The sequence below is a fragment of the Saccopteryx bilineata genome, chromosome 1 (assembly GCF_036850765.1).
Source record: "Saccopteryx bilineata isolate mSacBil1 chromosome 1, mSacBil1_pri_phased_curated, whole genome shotgun sequence".
Classification (NCBI taxonomy): Eukaryota; Metazoa; Chordata; class Mammalia; order Chiroptera; family Emballonuridae; genus Saccopteryx; species Saccopteryx bilineata.
This window is the reverse complement of record NC_089490.1, coordinates 114,346,796-114,369,096: the sequence shown is the minus strand read 5'-3', so window position 1 is coordinate 114,369,096 and position 22,301 is coordinate 114,346,796. Positions and strand designations below refer to the sequence as shown.

At 33.5% G+C, this 22,301-nt stretch overlaps 1 protein-coding gene across 7 annotated transcripts in view; it reads right to left on the bottom strand.

The window, feature by feature from the left end:
- Positions 1-22,301, bottom strand: part of ATF7IP (activating transcription factor 7 interacting protein) — a 119,250-nt gene that overhangs the window by 70,784 nt on the left and 26,165 nt on the right. Inside the window, exon 1 of one of the 7 annotated variants that reach the window (XM_066264527.1) lies at positions 16,032-16,334. The exons of the other annotated variants lie outside the window; for them this stretch is intronic. The gene's annotated coding sequence lies outside the window, so the exon portion shown is untranslated. Of the gene's footprint in view, positions 1-16,031; positions 16,335-22,301 lie in introns of those variants that run through there. 7 annotated transcript variants of the gene reach the window in all.

Genomic DNA, 22,301 nt, shown 5'->3' with positions numbered 1-22,301 from the left:
AACTTACAAAACGTTAAGCAAAATCATTTAAGTGGACTTGACACTATGTCTTTACACAGGCACTCCATTCATGTTGCTAACTGACACTGGTATAACATTATTATGAATAATGAGATAAAAATAATTCTTATTCAGATCTGGGTTTTCATTAAATGGCTTAATAAATATTAGTTAACAGACCTAACTAATAATGGCCTATTCTTAAATAATCACTTCATACTGACATTTCTAAACTCTTAAGATATATAACTATTAGATTTTTAAAGTTCTTAGTTAAGAACTGTGTGATTTTATTTTGCAGCTCTCAACTTTGAGAATACTGCAATAGTCCTGAAAATAAAATACTAAAGAATAATCAGTGTATTGCACAATAAATGTTAATAATCTGATTTACTGTTTATGGCCCATTAATGAGACTGGTGAACCTGATAATACAATGGGGTTCATCAACTTTGACACTTGGTTGTTCAAATTTAGTATACAGACTTCCAAATTTTTATCTTATACACTGGATATATCATCTGTTAATAAATATTTTTCTAAAATTTGTGTAAAACACAATCACTACTTTCCCTACTTCTGTTTCATCATATTTCCATGTTCTCTTGCTTTCTGGATGTTTTCTTTTCTAGTCACTCACAAAGCAGTAGCAATATTTACTTGAGGACCCAGGGAATTCAGAAATTCAGTCGAGTATTGAGTGATCCTGATATTTACATTTCAACAAATAACCCGTTTGCCTGTCATCAACTAATATTATCTGGGTATCAAAATGTGTAATGGAATTTCCCCTAACTAAATTTTTCAGAATAATCAACAATGAAGGAAATAGAGTTTGCTTTATCAACAATTCCCTGGACAAGACAGGAGCAAATCATGCTCTTGAATTTTGGTTATACCAAAAGCAGAATGGTTATACTAATTTGTTGTCTTCATTGCTTTGTTTTGAGAAATCCTAGGTTAATCTACATGAAAAAATTCAAGAGACCTTAAAATCACTTCTCCAAGCATATTTTTGGGATTATTCTGTTATGTAGGCAAATTAAAATGAATTGGCCTGATCAAAAAAAAAAAAAAAAAAAAAAGGCTAATTTAAAATACATTTATCAAATGACATCCTCTGAGAAAAATTAGCCAATTATTCATTAGGGACCTATCTTCTAGCTCAGGGGTCCCCAAACTACATGCGGCCCCCTGAGGCCATTTATCCGGCCCCCACCACACTTCCAGAAGAAGCACCTCTTTCATTGGTGGTCAGTGAGAGGAGCATAGTTCCCATTGAAATACTGGTCAGTTTGTTGATTTAAATTTACTTGTTCTTTATTTTAAATATTGTATTTGTTCCCGTTTTGTTTTTTTTACTTTAAAATAAGATATGTGCAGTGTGCATAGGGATTAGTTCATAGTTTTTTTTATAGTCTGGCCCTCCAACGGTCTGAGGGACAGTGAACTGGCCCCCTGTGTAAAAAGTTTGGGGACCCCTGTTCTAGCTTGTCTCACTTACCAAACTCCCAACTATCATCTATGCTGACAATGAGTCAAGTTACAGAAGGCCATGTTTTTAACTGACACTTATCAAGGAACAGTTATATGCCATACACTATACCAAGGCATATTCTTCCCTTGTTTAAATGACAATCTATATAATTTCAACTTTACAAATGATCTGAATTAAAACATCAATAACCATGCTGCTATCATGCATTTCATTACACAGATAATAATTTTAACTTAGTAAGGTCAACCAGACAGATACTCAGTTCCGCATGAAGCTAGCATCAGCACCCTTCTTATGCATTTCAGCTTTTAAATTTTGCTACCATGGGTGTTCCATTCTTTGGGGGGGGGGAGGTTGTTCTATTCTTATCAGCAATAACAACTGTATAATATTTGCCACAAACTTCTCTCTCTTTGAAAATGAAATCATTTAATATAATTTCTAAGGCAAATTTATGAAGACAAAGCACATTAGTAGCTGCCTAAGGTTAGGGGGTTGGGAAAGAAATGGAGAGTGGGTGCTAAAGGGCAGTTTTTCTTTATGGGCTAATAATGTTATAAAAGTAACTGCAGTGATGCACAACTCTGAATGTTTTCTCAAACCACTGAATTTTACACTTTAAACAGGTGAATTGTACGGGATCTCAATAAACCCGTTATTTTTCTAAAAAAGGAATAGCAGAAATACAGAACTATACCATGAGAACTGAGTACTGATTCATACTTAGGGAGTTTACATTTCTAAACCAACAAGTACATCTGTACTTATAACAGTGATAAAAGGAATACATGTACAGTAACAGCAGTCTTGTTTTCTACATGCTCATCTTAGGTAAGATAGTTACTCTTTTCCCTTGTCCTAAATGGGACATAATTCTATAGTATGCTATTTTATAGGATTGTAGCAATGGGCATGAGATACTCATACAGAACACAACAAATTTTATCAACAAAAAAACAGTGCTGAATGGTGCAGATGAACACTATACATTCTTATATTGTTATCTACACACAGAAAATGCAACTAATTATCTTTTACCAGAAGGACTAGGCAGCCTTAAGTGAAACAGAAGCATTCTTTTCTATTATAAACTGGCACTATAACCAAAGGTTTCATATGTAATTAATGTTGCTAAATTGATTTTAAAGTGAGATATACTCACTGAACTTTCTGGAGTTACATATGGCTTAGTCACATTCTTATCAATATTGTTTGTTTTGGGTTATTTTTTTAATTTTCTGAAGTTAGAAGCCGAGAGGCACTCAAACTCCCACATGTTCCCAATCAGGATCCACCGGGCATACCCACCAGGGGGCAATGCTCTGCCCATCTGGGGCGTTGCACCATTGCGGCCAGAGCCATTCTGGAGTCTGAGGCAGAGACCACGGAGCTGTCCTCAGTGCCCAGGCCAACTTTGCTCCAATGGAGCCTTGGCTGTGGGAGGTGAAGAGAGAGATAGAGAGGAAGGGGGGGGGGGGGGGGTGGAGAAGCAGATGGGCGCTTCTCCTGTGTGCCCTGACCAGGAATCAAACCTGGGCCTTCCACACACTGGGCCGGTGCTCTACCGCTGAGCCAACTGGCCAGGGTCCCAATATTGTTTTTATTCATGTGATTTATCTGGCTACCATACTTGCTAGTAGTTTAAATGCATCTCTTTAGAAATAATTATAATAAATGTACTTTAGTACCTATACTTATATATTCTTTATTAAAATATTTTGGCACAGATCATAATGTACCTAGTTTAAGATTAATACATTTTAAGTGTCTAAAGTTGTGTTTACAGAACCATTTAAGGTACATTGATATTATTATGATGTGCTTCAGAAATCAATTAACAAAAAAATAAAAACATAGAGTAAGTATTCTGACATAGTATTAATGAGCTATAAGTGTGGCATATAATATACACAGTAAATATTGGTTAAAGAATGATGCATTCTACATATATAACTTCTAAATGAGAAAACTAAATTATTCTTTCAGAAAGCAAAATTAGTAATTTAGACTATTTTTGACAAAATTGTAAACTAACATGCTGGTATGTTCATATACAGTAAGTTTACACACAAAAGACAACCTCTCTTTGGGGAGTCAGGATCCCTAGCTCCTAACAAAAAATAAAAACATATGCCCATTTATACAGAATGCTGCCTCTGACAGTGCAATACATAGCACCATTAAAATTAAATATGACATGAGAGGCATTTTTCAGCCTTTCTAAAACTTGTTTAAACAGTTTGATTTCATATTTCAAAAAATAAAACAGTTAAAAGATGTCTACTTTTGCTTATAACTACATAATGATGAAAATCTTCTTTAAATTATAAACATACCCCAAATGGAGCCCCCTGAAGCCATCTTATCTGTTCTCTCACAGCAACAAAAACTGAAATACAATTTGCATAGTCACTGTGGTTGGCTAAAGAAAGCAGGCTCTTATAACCAATCAGAAAGCTAGAAATTGGACAACCATAAGAGGAAAGATTTTAAATCTGCCTGGCAACAGCCTAAAAATAGAAACAATATGCTAGTATAAATCCCAGAATAGATGTGACTATGAGAGCAAAACTACCAGCAAAAACACTCTATTTTCTTTTTCTTTTCTTTTTTTTTTCTGAGAGAGACTGGGAGAGAAAGACAGAGACAGGAATATGGTGCTGTTTGACAGGGGATCGAACTGGCAACCTTTGCATTACTCTTATTTTCTTAGGGGGAAAAAATGTGCTTTGCATTTCATCTAAACTATTAACTTCATATCTTTTGTGATTAAGTGGCAATTAAAGAAAAATGAATGTTAAGCTAAATAAGTAGGCACTTTCAAGTTACACGCCACTGTCCATATTATTTTATACATGCATATGTATGTGTATGTTCATAAACATTTAAGCACTTTTCTTTTTTCAGGAGAATAATGAGGTACTTTAATTACAGTTCTGGTATCACTAATATCTGAAATCTCTCAAAATCAGAACAGCACTGCCATTTTTTCTAGTACTTTTTCCCTGCAATTATTTGGAAATCTGAGTTACATGTAAAAGACTCCTGTGTATTAAAAATACAAAGATTAAGTAATTTATCACAGCAGATCTTTAAATAGGTGAGGATTATGCCTTTATTTTTAACACAAACTTGTTCCAGCATACAGTAGTGTCTTCTATACATAGGCATTCATAATTATTTTCTCAATCAAATTAAAATAATTTGTCAGTGAGTAAAACAAATTACTGAGGCAAACAATGTGTAGTCTAATGTAGTAACTATGAAGATTATAAGCCAGTAAGAAATGACCAAATCAGGGGAGGGAAAAAAAAGAAAGAAAAACAAAATTTTTCATAATTTCAAGAATTTAAAGTTAACTACTAAAATAGAATGTTGGTTAGAAAATCAAATCAAAGCACATGGCCTATGCCTTTCTTACAACATCCATCAATTTGTTTTAATGAAATGGTAAATTAAATTTAAAATGTTTTCTTTGATAACGGTTATCCAAAATACAAAATGAATTTTATACTCAATAGTAGGAAAGTTTAAAAATTTAATTATGAAAATTATATATAAAGGACTTATTTTAATCATTCAAAGCTTAGAAACAATACCTTTAAAACAGACAGGAATGCAGACAGTTTTAAGTAACAAAAAGAGCTCCAGTGATGAATGGAGGAAAATCAAATAAGCAATCCACTGGGTAACAATCCTTTTAATCAACATTTAAAGATAGCTAGATTTTAAAACTTTTTGAAACATACTGTTATTTTAGACACTGTTCTGATGAAAAGTAACTTAGCTTATTGTCTAAATTACTCTTAATGTTATATTGATATGTGACTTGGATATCCAGAATCTAACTAGAATTGTATTGTATTCACATCTTTTTTTCTTTTTAAAGATTTTATCGATTTTACAGGGGGCAGGGAATGAGAAGTATCAACTCATAGTTGCTTCACTTTAGTTGTTGATTGGCTGTCGTCATATGTGCCCTGACCTGGGCAAGCCCAAGGCTTTGAACCAGAGACCTCAGCATTCCAGGTCGACGCTTTATCCATTGTGTCACCATAGGCCAGGCTGTATTCACAACTTTAAGATAACTTAAATCTTATATACAGGGTGCTGGCCAGCTAGCTCAGTGGTAGAGCACCAGCCTAGTGTGTGGATGTCCTGGGTTTGATTCCTGGTTAGGGCACAGAGAAGAAGTGCCCATCTGTTTCTCCAACCCTCCCTCTCTTCTCCTACTGTAGCCATGGATTGACGGGAATGAGTTGGCCCTGGGCGCTGAGGATAGCTCCATGGCCTCTACCTCAAGCGCTATAAGCTCAGTTGCTGAGCAATGGAACAATGCCCCAGATGGGCAGAGCACTGCCCCCTACTGGGCTTGCTGCGTGGATGCCAGTCGGGCACATGTGGGAGTATATCTCTGCCTCCCTCCTCTCACTGAATTAAAAAAAAAAACTTATATACAGAGATTGTTTACTTATCTGAATAAACTTACAATCTTATCATGTAGGAAAGTTATATGAATTAACCTGAGTTACAAACAGTAGTGAAGAATACACAAATGGGTGAAATTTTATAACAAGTGGAAAAAATTACTTTACAATTCCAGATATGTAAGTCAAATATCACTTTAAATATATATCTTAACACTTCATATTTTCTTAGGTACTACCTTAAAGCAGTTATAATTCTATTTTTACTTATACCAACCAGTTTTACTTAAAAGTACCGAAAAAAGTACAGAAAGTATCTGCAAAACATTATTTAAAGTAGTCACCCACCTTATCACATATTCATTTAAATTTTGGGTGGATTGAATAATTAATAGCACCTTTGTATTAACAATTAGTACAGAAAATAAAATGCCCTCTAGAAGTTTCAGTAGTTCCAGAAACTTCACCTTCCATCTCTCCATTCTCTCTTCCTTCTTTAAGCTCTCCCCTAAGAATCCACAGGAGTTCAAAATGTCAGCTGAGAGTCAATGTCCCATGTCCCTAACGTACACGAACAGAAGTCTAATTTTAATAACAAATATAACTAAAGGAAGAACACTAATCTTCTTTCATATTCTGGAAGAAACTCAAATTCCTCTTTGTACCTATATTTTCTTACTATTTTTCTCTTCTGTAGCAAGACTGCTGGTATATTATTCCTCCTTGTAGACCTAATTGAAATTATATTTGCCAAAATTTTTTGAGCTAATTCTATTTATAAATCTGTATCTTTCTTCAGTTGAAATTCACAGACCAGTTCTTCCCCAGGGAGCCAAAGAAGAAAAATTATATTCCCATTCTAAAATTTTCCTGGCAAACATCGCATAAGAACACAACCAATTTGTTTCTGACAAATGTTCCTAAGATTTTAGTTTCACAGGTTGGGTTGTCAGAAGCTAATATCAAAAAATATATGCTGTATTATTAGAAAATAAGTTCCATTATCCAAAAAAACAAGAAATATCACTATTTTTTCCTTTAGAACATAAAAATTCTCTAGGGATCTGACCAAAAGAAAAATTACACTTTGGAAACTTTCTTAACTCCTGTCCTAACCATCATACCAAATGAACCACTGTTCTCTATTTGTTAAACATATTGACTGATCAGTCAATAATACACTGATAATACACTGAGATCTCATATTCCTCTGCTTGCATTAAACCTATTCATATTAGTTGTGTATGTCACTGAATTTACTTGTACATTTTTATTATAAATTACAGAATACAATTAATTTTGTGTAAACTGATGAAATATGAGTGCAAAAAGAAAAAGAGCTTCTAGATATGTATAATAAGAGAGGCTACCACAGCTTGGGGGTTTGGTCTAGGCAAATCATTTAACAGCTTTAGATCTAAAGTCTTCCATCTGGAATAAATGGAACTTTTACTAAAAGACCTAAAAGGATCATTTGTTTTGATTCTTATCTAAAAATTTAATAAATTCCACTAAAAAATACCCTGCTATACTGAGGAATGGTAGATAGATTGGTGTGTTCATGTATTCAATATTTATCAAATTGTCACAATTTAGTATAATTTTTAAGACCCTCTAAAAACCAATGTGAACAAAAGTACAAAAATATAGACTAACATTAATTAAAGTGTTACTGCATGTAAACTTTAATATAAATGTGGAAGAGAAATATAAACAGTAGTACAATGTATTGGTATCTTTCTCCATGAATGCCCATGAAAATAAGAAACTCTCTATTTTCGATTAACTGACATTCTGCAATACAGACGGTTTAGTCCTAAATAAAAATAAATAAATAAATAAATAAATAAACACACTTTCAAATGTGTAATTACAAATAAGACCTCTACAGAGCCCTAATTGTCTTCTTGATAAGAGTTAGTACTTACTACCAATTTTTGTGAACCAGAGTTCTGAAAATTGTGCATGAACAATCACTCAAATTCAAATGGAAGGGGGAAAAAAGAGTATGCTTTTTTTTCCAATCTCAATTTCAATTGCACTTCTGCTCAAAACTCTATTTATAATTCAGTTATATCCACAACACTTCACAAGTAGTTGCTAAGCAACAGCAACATGCTGAGTTCAGGGTTATTGGAAATCTGGCTTTATGCCACATGAAAATATTTCACTGAGCCTAGTGCCTCCAGAATTTAAAAAGAAAAAAGGAAAGGGGGAGGGGAAAGGAAAAAATACCCCAAAAATACAATTATAAATATCTTAAGTCATCGAGTTCTTGCATGGGTTCACAAATTCAAATGAGGAACCTTACTTTGTATTTATAAATATTTATTATATTCCTCTCCTAAATTTATCATCCCTTTAATGTTGACTCTGAAGCTATTCTACTGGAAAAGCTAAGACATTATGACTAGCCACATCACTATTAATAGCATAACAATGGACTCGAATAAATACTTCTTACAGATACTAGAAGAGCAATCTGTGAGAAATAACATACTTTCTATCCTGGATCTTTTAGGCCAAGAGACAAAAAACTACATTTTCTTCAAATTTTTGTATTTCCATGTCTGGTTAATTAGTAAAAGAAAAGATAAATCTCATAACTCAAATTGTAGTTTTTCAATTTTAAACACCTTTATAAAAAGTTAAGCATACTCAGATATTTATTAACTCTAAACAGTTACAAAAATTAACTGGCATTTTTCAACATAAATTGAAAAGGCACTCAATATGGTTCAACACTCATCCATCCATTGATAAAAAATAAAAATTAAGAACATAAAGATTGCTCCTTAAACTGATAATGACTACTTCAAATCAATAGGAAACTTCATTTTGAGTGGTAAAACACCATAAGCATTTTCATTAAGGGCAAAACAAAAAGTGTAATACTATATTCAACATTATTCTAGATATTCTGACCAAAGCAGTAAGAGCTCAGTCAGAAGATATAACGAAGAAAACATCTAATTCAGAATAGTAGAGAGAGGTATCTAAAATCATTACATATATGAAAAAATTCAAAGGTATGAAAATATTAGAGCTATGTTGAACAAAAGACTCAATATAGAAAAAAATATCAATTTCAAAGCATAGAAAGTAGTACAAGTAACCACAAATTTTGAGACATAATCGAATAAAAGCATAGTAATACAGGATTAGTATCCAAAATAAAAAAGAACATCTATTAAGTGAATAAAAAAGACAAACATTTCAAAAGAAAAATTAACATAAACAGGCAATTCATAAAACAATATATAGTTCTGTCTCACTAATAACCAGGGAAAGAAAAAGCAAAAAAATATATTTTTATAGGACAGATGGCAACTATATAGTTAGCAACAATACACAGGAATGAGTAGTCGCATACACTATCAGTAGGAGATTTCAATGCCATAACCACTTTAAAGGGTAAATAGGTAGGAACTGTGCATCACTTGGACACACCAAAGACACTTTGAAATATCTATCTTAAGATAGCTAACATGTTTCAAAAGGTAACATATCAGGATTAACTACTGCAATAGCAAACAAACAAATTTAACAGTCATCACTAATAGTTTTCTTCAGTTGTTTTTTTTAATTTTTTAAAATTTATTCATTTTTTAGAGAGGAGAGAGGGAGAGAGAGAAAGAGAAAGAGAAAGGGGGAGGAGCAGGAAGCATCAACTCCCATATGTGCCTTGACCAGGCAAGACCAGGGTTTCGAACCGGCGACCTCAGCGTTCCACAGGTCAGGCCATCACTAATAGTTTTTTAAAAGTACTAGAGCGTCCACACTAAATAGTAAAAGATACTAAGAAGAAGAATGTGGTACATCTTTCCCATGGACATGAATTTAACTGTACAACACAGCAGCTGTATAACTCAGAGTGCAAACGCTGGAGCCAGACATACCTTTACGAATAACTAGTACTATCAGTTCCTAATTAAGTTACTTGTCTAAGATAGTTATACTCTCCTTGTCTCAGTATCATCATCTATAAAACTGAGACTATAATAATGCTTGCTCTCACAAGAATGTTAGGATTAAATGAGAAAATAAATAGAAAGTACTTAAATACATACATAAGCGGTCAATAAATGTTTCCAGTTCTTACCATGTTTTAAAACAAAATAATTTCTATTTCTAAACATTTATATAGGTATTCAAGTGATACTTGAAAGTATGGAAGGATAAATGCCAAACTAGTTAGTTATCGCAGTTCACTAGGGATGAAGAGAATATAAATACACACTTTCACTTAAACTTGATGTACCAGTTTCCATTTTTACAATGCAAATACATTTATATAGTAATTTGTATCTTAATATTTAAGCTCATTCAACTTTTCCCAATCCATGCTAAGGCTAAGCCAGGGCAGCACTCATGTACGTGGATAGGATAGTGACCCTCACAGACACTAAGCTCCAAAAGAGACAGGGAGAAAAGGTTACCATCCCCAAAACAAATTCCAAGCATACGCATGAACAACAAGTACTACCTGCCCGCCATCCACAATCACCTGAGTCGGTCTATGGCCCCATCACCCTGATCGCGCCAGATCTCTTCTGAGCAGGGTCAGGCCTGCTTAGTACTTGGATGAGAGACAACCCACTATGTCAGCATCCACCCAAGGTAAAATAGGAAATCTCAAATACAAAAGAGTACAATCAAGAATGAATTTTTTAAAAAATAAAATTAGGTGCCAAATCTCACAAACAAAAAACTAGTTAATTGGTAACAGAATGAATAGAAGACATTTTAAAATAGTATATCAAATATACTCAAAGGGTATGAGATGTTATTTCCCCCATAAGAACAAGCAAATATAAAAAGAAATCAACCTGAAATCTTAGAAATTCAAAATATAAGCTGCATGGACACAACTGAAGAACCTAAGTTAATCAAGGACAAATGTTCTTTCAAAATACTACACAAAGGAAAAACAAAAAAGCCAACAGACAAGAGGACATACCCAGGAGCAACAACTTTCACTCCAGAGGAGCTTTAGAAAGAAAGAACTGAGAAAAAAAGGCATAACAGAAAATAAAAAAACTTTTCACAGAGCTAAATATATATATTTTCCATAGTATGTGCCTACTGATTACCAAAACAGACTAACTTAAAACAAGCAAAAATATTATAGTTTTTAGCTCCTGGATATAATGTGTTAAACAGAAAAAAAGTATGAGAAATGCTAATAACTTAGGGTAAAAAAATTTTAACTACAAAGAAGTAAGAATTAAACTGACATCAGACTTCTCTTCAGCAATACTGACTGTTAAAATAAACTATACTCAAAGTTCAAGGAAAAGTTTTTTTTGCCTAGAATTTTGTCAGAAAAACTAGCAGTCAATAAGGATAGAGAAATAAAGATACTCTGGCAAAGACTAGGGGAACAGACGATTTCAAACGTAATTTTACAGATACACTACCGATACAAGATAGCAAAGACCCTAAGAAGAAACTGAGATAAGGGAAATAGTAATGCCCCCAAAACAAGCAAAACTCATGGGCAGGTTGAAATGATTAATGATTCATCATCTTTAAAGTAAATATTCTGAAATTAAAATCCCAATTACAAAATGGAAATTTAGGAGATGTGGAATATGGGGCAAAAATTAAAAAAAAACTATCAGTGTAAAATTAACAGGTTTCAAGCTGGGTAAGATAACAGGTATGTACTATAAACAAGAGACATGCCTTAAAATAAAATAGCATAGAAAGGCTAAAAATTAAGAGATGGAGAGTGATACACTGGGTAATTGCTAATTTTAATGTATACATATAAAACCTCTATAATATAAAAAAACAAGTCCAAATTGAAAAACAAGTAATGGAACAAAAAATATATATATTTCTAATTGATAAAAGGCAGAGCCCACAAGAAATGTATCTTTGATACACCTAAATAATGTCACTTCAAATCACATAAAGCAAAAACAGTTTAAGAATTTCAAGAAGAAAACTAACAAATCCACAATTAGAGATAAACACACTTCCTTCTAAACCTACAGATGAAGAAAACAAAAGTAATATAAAGAATGCATTTCTCGCCTGACCAGGCGGTGGCGCAGTGGATAGAGCCTTGGACTGGGATGTGGAGGACCCAGGTTCGAGACCCCCCGAGGTCACCAACTTGAACACGGGCTCATCTGGTTTGAGCAAAGCTCACCAGCTTGAGCCCAAGGTCACTGGCTTGAGCAAGGGGTCACTCGATCTGCTGTAGCCCCCCACCATCCCGGTCAAGGCTCATATGAGAATCCATCAATGAAGAACTAAGGTGCCACAACGAAGAATTGATGTTTTTCATCTCTCTCCCTTTCTGTCTGTCTGTCCTCTCTGACTCTCTGTCTCTGCCACAAGAAAAAAAAAGAATGTATTTCTCAAAATGCTAGAAAAATAGAATTGTATATGTAACAAACCCAGAATATGTTTTCACAAATACATCCAACATACATTAATACTGAGCATTCATGTGGTGACAAGGAATTAATAAATGCAAAGACCAAAAAAAAAAAATCACAAGGCCCCACAATGGCGATAACATAATCAAGTTATGTAAGCAATAAAATGAGAGGAAAACTACCTCCTATATAAATTTTTAAAAATCTTTTAGATTATGGATTAAATAAGTAAAGTAACAACAAAGTATTAACAATACAACCTCAGGAATTAAACAAAAATGATACTTAAAGGAAAACACACAATACATACGTTAATAAAAAGCACATACTCATAAGTAAAGAAGCAAAGGTATAAACCCAAAGCAAGGAATTACAATAAAAGCAAAAAATTATGAGGGAAAACTCAAAACAGCAAGCAATCATTGAAACCAGCAGCCAGTTTTGACTACTAAAAGGGAGGAAATTTAGCAAGAAGAATCTAAAGCTACCAAAATAAGCAATATTAGAAATTACGAGATATAATAATAAGTATAAGTTAATATACTTGACTCAAATATCCAAGTATATTAAATAAGTAAAAAAGACTGAGGGATTTTTTAACTTATTGCAAACAATAAAATTCAACAGTGATAGGTGGCTGCCAAAATGTCAATGCAAAGTTAAACGGCAGGACAGAAGTACACAGAGAAGGGGGCCATATACTAGTATTACATTTATAGTTCTAAGCGTCAGAGGTAAAAAGGGACTTTTAAAAACAGTAGGTCAAATGAGAGGATGACCAGGCTAAAGAATGAACTAGAACATGTTGCATAAGAAATAGGAAAATGGAGGATCTTTAGCCTAGAAAACACAAGGGAGTTTTTAATGGCTTTTTTTAGTGCACATGTCATGTAAAAGTGATACACATCAAGAGAGACAGATACATGTGGTAGAGGAGCAGAAACAAACACAATGAAAGCCCAACTTTGTCTTAAAATAAATACCATAAATGTTAATTTGTCCAGATGTTCAACAAAAGAAGGAACTGTCTTATGAAATTAGAGATGCTCCCTTCTGTCATTAGAAATGCTAAAGTAGTATGACCAGGCAGTGTTGCAGTGGGTACAGTGGCAGTCAACCTGATCCCTAGCACCCACTAGTGGGCATTCTAGCTTTCATGGTGGGTGGTAGTGGAGCAACCAAAGTATAAGTAAAAAGATAGATTTAACTATAGTAAGTTGTTTTATAAAGATTTATTCTGCCAAACTTAGCGAAAATCCAACATAAAGTACCTGGTAAGTGATTATTATTATATGCTTTAACTTGCTGTAACTCTGCTTTATAAATTTTATAAAGTAAAGTTACTACCCTACTTTGTAAATCATCATTACTGTGGAACCGGTGGGTGGTTAAAAAATTTTACTAACAGAGATACAAAAATGGGCGGCAGGTATAAAGAGGTTGACCACCCCTGGGATAGAGCATCAGCCTGGAACACAGAAGACCCAGGTTTGAAATCCCGAGGTCACTAGCTTGAGCACAGGATCATAGACATGACCCCACAATCTCTGGCTTGTGCTCAAAGGTTGCTGGACTGAAGCCCAAGGTCTCTGGCTTGAGCAAGGGGTCACTGGCTCGGCTGCAGCCACCCTCCCAACCCTATCAAGGCACATATGAAAAAGCAATCAATGAACAACTAAAGTGCAACAACTACCAGCTGATGCTTCTTGCCTTTCTCTCTCTTCCTGTCTGTCCTCATCTGTCCCTCTGTCTGTATCTCTCTCTGTATCTTTCACTTAAAAAAAAGAAAAGAAAAGAAACGCTAAAGCAGAAAGTAGATAATTACCTATCAGGAATACCAAACAGTAGATTCCAGGACAAGGTGCGATGTCTGAACTACTTGACCATTTAGGTCCATTTCACATAGAAGATTCTGTAATTCTATAATACCTACTAAATAAATTTTGTTGCCTAAGAGGTAGACAAAAACTAAAAACTCAGATTTTATCCCCCAGATTTTAGAATCATTCACACTCAACTTTAGTTTCAAAGATTATATACATCTTTATGCTCATATTTTTATCACTGTCTTTCATGCTTTTAGCTTTATTTATATACACAATACTCCACTGTCTTATTTTTCCCTCACTGTTGTTCTTTTTTATGACTCCCAATTCCAGTAGCACTCAATAAATTCCTGTTTTGGTCTAACAACTTCTTGACTTTTTACCTGTATATAAAAACCAGTTACTCCACCTCAACTATCTTGCCAACCCAACATTCTCCCAAACAATGACTCAAGAGAAATCTGAAAACATATTCCAACTGTTTTAGATGTGTGTTCTCCATACCAAGAGACGAATGATCTTCTCTCCATCTATCCTCAAGCACATTAATCAAAATTATCAATTACCACCATTTCCCCAATTGTAGTGAAACTGTTTACTAAGAAAAAAAAACATATAGAAGCATACAAATTTTTATAGTTTAAAATAACATATATTATAAACAATTTTAAAAGCTTGAGCAACATATCAAAAGGCAATAGAAAACAGTCTGTGCCCTTGGAATACAAGTGTGGCTTCTTCACAGCTAGGCTCTAGCTTTTATTTTCTCAACCATGTACTAATAAATGACCAACTGACTTTCAGAACCAAGAGAACTGGAAGTCCCACCTAAAACTAACACTTCAGGTTATAGAAAGAGCCTGTTGCATAACTTCTATAGATGGGGCCAGCGAGTAGAGAACTGCCTAATATAATTCCTTTCTTCCTCCACTTCTCTAAGCTAGCCTCACTACCATTCTTCACTTCATCCTAATTCCTCACCTCCCCATACTCACTACCCCAAAATTATTGTATCAATCAGTAATATATTTTATCATGGCCATACTGACACTGATGCACCATCATACCCATATGTCTTTATATAGATCTTTATATTTTTACAGTAATGATTAGATATCCTTTATTTTATATAGTACTTTATTTCAATGAGATATTTGTAAGCAATTTTTCATGCATACAAAAAAAGAAAAATATAGCAAATGCCTGTACACCCTTCATCTAGCTTAAGGAATAAAATATTAGATTCAATTGAATTTTAAATTAATACAAATACATTTCTTAGTTTTAGGCTCTTAAATTCACTTTGTTAAAATGGTGATAATTTTAAATATATGGAAATGATAAGGGTGGTATTGGAAAACTTCCATGTTATATGTATAAATATATACATTATGTAATGAATACCAACGAACCACCTGTGAAAACACAAGCAATCTGATTTTGATAATGAATTCAAAGTGGTACGTTTACACTAAAACTTTATAGTTAAAGGTCAAAAATGTCATCTCTCTGTATGTACCAGTTGGTGTCACTACAATTTAGAACACAGTAACAGGACTGTAATGAAAAGGGATCTAAAACTGATTTCTATGTAATATAAACATACTATATGAATGAGTAATAGTCATATATGAAGCCTTCTGTTAAGTTCACTTCAGTTCAAACCTGAGGAAAATTAGAACATAGAAATCATTTTTTTAAAGACCAAATTCAAATATGGCATTCAAATATCTCCTAAAAATAAACACTAAACAGCCCACCAACCCTAGTATTACTAAAACTAAAACAGAAAAAACTTCCCAGTGGTAACAGAGATATAAGGCCTGAGGGAATAGGGGGGAGGGGGAGGGGAAGAGGAGATTACATAAAAAGGACCTGAATCTCTTACCTGTGGGCAGCTTGATATTTGAAAAGGATTTCCTCTTCTGTAAACCACTGCTACTTAGTTCATTTGTATAAACATTAAAAGCTAATGCAGACTTCTAGATCAGCCTTCTTGAACCTAAATTCCTTGTTTGGTTCATATTCATAAGAAAAACAGGAATACAGTAGATTGGCTACATATGAAAATTCCTTTCAAACAAACAGTGGTTCACATCTGTTGTGTAGTTTGTGCAGCAAACATCCTTTTAACCACAAAAGCCAAAAAAGATGTCAGACAGTATGAAGCTCACAGAACACACAAAGTACATTTTTCCACAGGACTGTTGTAAGTGAAGATGTCTAGAATCGGAATTCTTTTGTACTGCTTTCTATGCTGCCAACTATTAGGTCTGCAGCAACTGTGTGCAGTGAAGTACCTCCCACATATTACCCAATAGTATCAATAGGCATAAATCTATAAAAGCAGAACTAAAAATTAAAAGGGTTGCTACAGCTTCTCACTATTCCACATATTCATGTGTCAACTGTGGAGGTCTCAGTGCTCCTATGCTAGTGTATCAACTCTGTTCTTTCAGTCCAAAAGGCTGAATTCTTATACACTCCAAACAGAAAATCCATGACACATATTATTTGCTGCCTTACCACAGGCAGACTGCAGTTACAGCTAGCTGGCGCCAGTAAGGCTGATTTACATAAAGCAGACCTCATTTCATGACCAAACCAAAGAATACTGCTGAGTAAACCCTCCCCTATTCGTTCCCTACAGGCACTAACTGGTTCTAGAATGTATCTAGTTATATTTCTGATTCAAATCCAGGTAATAAAAAAATATCAATTTATAATTCTTATATAACTTGACATTCTATTCCACCACACCAATAATGTTTAACCCCCCAAAATATTCAAAACCCTTAGTTTGTGACATGACAAATATTATTACATAAATCCAATGATGGCTATTTTTAACAATCATTAAAAATAAAAATTATAACTTACATTAGCTAAAAGCTGTCCGCATTTTATTCCACAGCTACCTTTCAAATTTTAACTAATCATTTCATGACAATTAAGTAGATCGGCTTTTAGAACCACAGTGCTTTATGTTTCACCAAATAATAAGACAATGCATCTTCAGGTATCACTATTACTTTGGTTAAATAATTCATATTTACCACTAGTTAATAATATTAAAGCATATGCTCAATATCAAACTCAAGCATGTTAACTTTTATGTATTGTTTTAATTGGCTAGATCTGTCTGACTGGGCAAGAATTGAGTCATTTATAACGTCCCTTAAAAATTTTTAAATATTATTTTATGGCCAACTAATAAATAATTCTGTATCTCCACTTCTATTTTCCCACTTATTGAGTATAAATACATTAAATGTTATTGTCAAATAATCCAGTCACTAGGTCAGAGCCACATCTAAAACGATAGTAAAGTGAAAAGTACTTCCCACGCTAACTAGGAGTTATCCAAATATGCTCCTTATTTTTAAATATTTCAGTCATCTTAAAGAAAATGAAACTGGTTTAAAATTAGGGGAATGATAAATTAGGGGAATGATATAACAAAAGAAATTGGTAGACTTCTAATAAGTGGGTAACCCTAAGGGTTACTTGGGTTATCCTTGATAAGCAGTAACTGATTTCCTCAAATAACTATTTTGTCTTTTCAGGACTGCACTCCATCAGCAGCAGATGGAAAGGACAAGGACAAACATGACTGGTGCTCATCTGGCTACTGGCTGCCTAGTCCACTCTACCCCCAGCATTCTCAACCCCTCAGCATTTTAACCTTTTTTATAATTACTGTCTTCACATGTCCCCTGGCCCTATATAAACTCATTGAGGGCAGGAATTTTGTATTCCAACCATGAAAAACAGTGCCTGGCAAATAATATGTGCATACTAAACATTTGTTAAATCTGTTGAATCAATTGATCAATTCACAGTCCATTTTTGTTTTCACTCTATCATTCTACCTTAGTACAAATAATTCTTGTATTCTTGTGTTGTCTGCCCCCTTTGGGCTCTTTAGAGTCTTCACATTGAAATTTAAACACCTTGCTCTCTGGCCTTTGTACTGTAAATCAGCCAGGCTTCTCCCCCTAAAGATCTTTTTCTATATAATGACTGGGGGGGGGGGGGGGCACAGAAAAAGAAAAAAATCTGTGCTGGAGAGAACCTTGGAGGAAAAAGCAACCGATATTTACTCATAACTGAACTTGTGCTACACACTGCACTGGGTGCTTTGTATTTGTTCTGCTCATTTAAATCCCAATAGCAACTCTGCATGGTCAACTTTATCCCCGATCAAGGAATGGCATTAAGAACATAAATAATTTTCCAAAACAATACATTTACTTAACAGTACCAGAATTTAAAAAAAAAAAAATTGATTCCTGACTTCTATCCTAATACTTTCTACTTTGCATGCCATGATAGTTCCATGTCTGCAAAGGAAAGGCACCAGCAGAGTCTGGTTTACTTCAATTCAAAAGGCAGAAGCCCCTAGGCAAATGCAGAAGAGACTCCTCAGTCTTCTCTCTGGTGTTAAACTCACTCTTTCATTAAACTCAAAAACAGACTGAGTCAGTGAGTACTGTTTTCATCATTTCCATATTCACACATTAATGACTAATAACAGATTGCTACAAATTACTAACAAGAAACACTTTGTGAATATTCTAACCTGAGCAGTTTTTTTTTTAAATTCCTTATTTGAATAGACTTTAAGCTTTCTCCCAAATTACTTTCTCTTTTGGGAGTGTAGGAAAGCAGGAGTCAATGTTTTCTGGGTAAACTTCTTTTTCAGTTTTCACTAAAGTTTTCTCTCTTAATCTGAAAACCACTTCTCAAAAAATAACATTCTTTTAGCACTTTCCTAGAGTTACCACTATCGTGGCATTACATGAATGCTAAGAAGCTGACTTTCACTCTGAAAAATGTTGAATTCATTCACATCAGATCATGGTTATAAACTATCATGTTCCACGGATCATTAAGGTAGTTTTTATTCACACAGCTGAAATAGTGAATGCTATGTAAATAGATGCAAACTTTTAACAAAAATAAGTATATAATAGCCTCTGAAATTATTTGGTCCATTGAAGAAAACTTTCTATTAGGAACTTACTTATTTTAAGTGCTAAAATCTTAAAGCTCAACCAATTCAGGCAAAAATCTTTTATAAAATACATTTCATTTATCTATTCAGCAAACTGCATATTGTGAATATAATTTTAACTTTTTCTTGTTTACTATTATCATTAAGAACATCAAGTTGATAAACAGTGATGACTTTAACAAAGTAATAACATTTAAAGAAAAGATAAAATATTAAAAGACCCTCAAAGTAGTTATGTGTTTCTAATTAGTATTTCTTTACTCTTTTCTTGCTGATGTCACTGCATCTCTTTCAATCAGCCAATAGCACTCCAATATAAAAATTAGCACAAGGCTAAAGGTTAGCAAATGTACCATATCTCCTATTAAAGAATAAATTGGCTTTACATATGTTATCTCTCCTATAAGTAAAGTAGGCTAGATTTTACCTATTTTACTTTCTGCTGGGTTGGAAGCTGTATTTTAGATTTTTAAAGACTACCAACAATCTGTTAAAAAGTAGGATAGGGATTTAAAAGGAGGAGCTTAAGGGCCTGGCAGGTAATATGAATAATTACTGAAGAGAAGAGGACCAGAGATTTAAGGACACTAGGCCCCATCTGAAAGGGTCAGTAACTACTCAACTGTAAATTATTTTTCTGAAGTAGAAGCACATTTCTAGCACTGCTTAATCTTCTATTTTTCAAGAAATGAGACATCCACACATTTGTATAAAATCGTACAGCTTTAATTCTAAACAACTAGAGAAATAGGACAGTGTCTAATGGATAAAATAGGTCTGTTGGCTGCCAGTTTGTGGCCACTAAAGAACTAACTACACTGTTAAGATTCTCATCTGTACTTAAATATAGAAAACAATAGGCCCTGAATTCAAGTCATCTCTTTACAGAAATATTTTTCTCACTGTATATTTGGAGAACTCAGCCATATTAGAAGCGAAGCATTTTTCCTACTCCTCTGTGTAATGCCAATATTCTATACTGGCTAAGTTATTCAACAGAATGGTGCCCAGTAGTGAATATATCATATTACTAACTCGATATACTTATGTTAGTTAGCACATCTTGCTTCTGAGCATCTTATACAAGAAATATCCTATACTTTTTAAACATATCACATTCCCTGAGCCAATTGCATCTGATAAAGCATATGACATCTGAGAAGCAAATAAATTGAAAAATATTTAAATATTATTAGAAAATTAGCATGCCAGCTATTTGTGGACTATTTCCTGATCCTAGTCAGAAAATTTATATAAACTGATCCTCAACATATCCTTGCCAAATAGATAGGCATTTTCCCCCATTTTATAAATGAGGAAACAAGCATCAGAAATTGAAATATGTTGGTCAATGTAAGAAAAAGTTAGCAAAACTAGAATTTATATTTAGGTTTGAACTCTTGGTCAATGTTCTTTCCACTACCTCAACATTTCCCTTAAAGGTCTATATTAATGAAAGGAAAAGGGTAAACACATGAGGAGGACAAGAAATAAAAGTAACATAAAATCTCAATTATCCAGATCCCAAATTTATTATGCCCTCAGTTACTCAACATAATAAATAACTTTGAATTCAGCATAGAAAATTAGAGACTATGACTAATCCCCAAAGTAACAATCCCAGTAGGGTGTAGTTTAGATCATAGTTGCAAAGTGGCAACATGGCACTGAAAAAAAAAATTCTGAATTACCAAGAGTGCTGGTTTTTCCCTGTGTACAAGTAATATTCAGGGGAGTCATCCTGTGAAAAGTGAAGGTAGATGTAATAGTCCACAATGGAAGGCAAAAAAGAGTGAATCTTTAAAATTTCCCTGAGGTCCTACTCTGAAGGTTGACATAAATTGATCAATAATTTTAACCTAGACAGTTTTTCTCCAGCAGTAAAGAATATCAAAACAATTAAATAGCTTGTATTGTTGAAATTTTCGAATACAGTGAGTTGTTCGTACTATAAGAGACATGAAGAAAGGATCTAGAGAAGCACTAGTGAAAGTCCCTGCACCTGCACTGTCCTACGTCGAAGTACTCACTGCAGGGTACAACCTTACTGAAAGGCAGGATGATTAGAATCTCTCAGACGTATTGAATTTCTTCTTCTTTTCTCTTTTAGGAGACCTACATAAAGTAATGTTCTGATTATGAGATTCTACCACATTACGTAAAAGATTCCCAACAACGTCACAAAGTAATTAGTTAATGAAAGTGAAATAAAAGTGATAAAATACTGATGGAATGAGTGGCTCCAAACATTTTAGGCCACTGAAAACTGATCAAGTTAGAAAAAACCAATTTATTTTTTTTTTAAAAGCTAAGAATAGGTATAAACACAATTTTGTGGTAAAGCAGCAATTTTATACTGTTAAATTGTATAAATATAGATATAATACTCTACTTTTAAGAAAATCAAAAAAGAACATAATATATATTTGTGTTAGAATACTAGAATACTCTCAAATCTGAATTCCAGTCCCTTAGAACCTGGAGCTTTACAAATAAGCAACCTAGATCCTGACACTAATATAAGATCATAATTGTCACGTGTGATCTGGTTTCAAACTTTTATTTTCACTATAACCTAATGTTCTCATCTTATTAACAAACTTATAATAAGTGTTGTACACAAAAATAACATGTATCCCTTTTATATACCAGTAGCCTTCATAAGAATTTAATGTGCAAAAGTTGCTGTATTTAGAAAATTCAAAACTTACTGTTCTATGTCAGATTAGTCAGGGATATATTCATAATATTGTATCGAACAAAGCTAGAGAAAAGTACTGTCCCATTTAGAAAAAAAAGTTTAAGTGCTACAATTTATACATTAATGCTAATAATATAACTGCTCTATCTGAAATATTACATGAATAAGAATTTCTTCTACCTTTTTGGGTCACTGTGGACTTACAATATCAATAAATGTTTCTACTTAAGAACATTAAGAAAATTTTTTTAAAATTTTGAAACTAAACTTAAAATTATTGAGTTATATTACTGATTTTTAAATATACCACAGGATTACAAAGTGAACATCAATAATTACTCAATTAACTAAAATACTTGAGTATTTACCTAAGCTTTGTTGTATTAGAATACATAGCTATAAAGATATCCAGACCTAGAAGAAGTGAACTAATTTCTAAA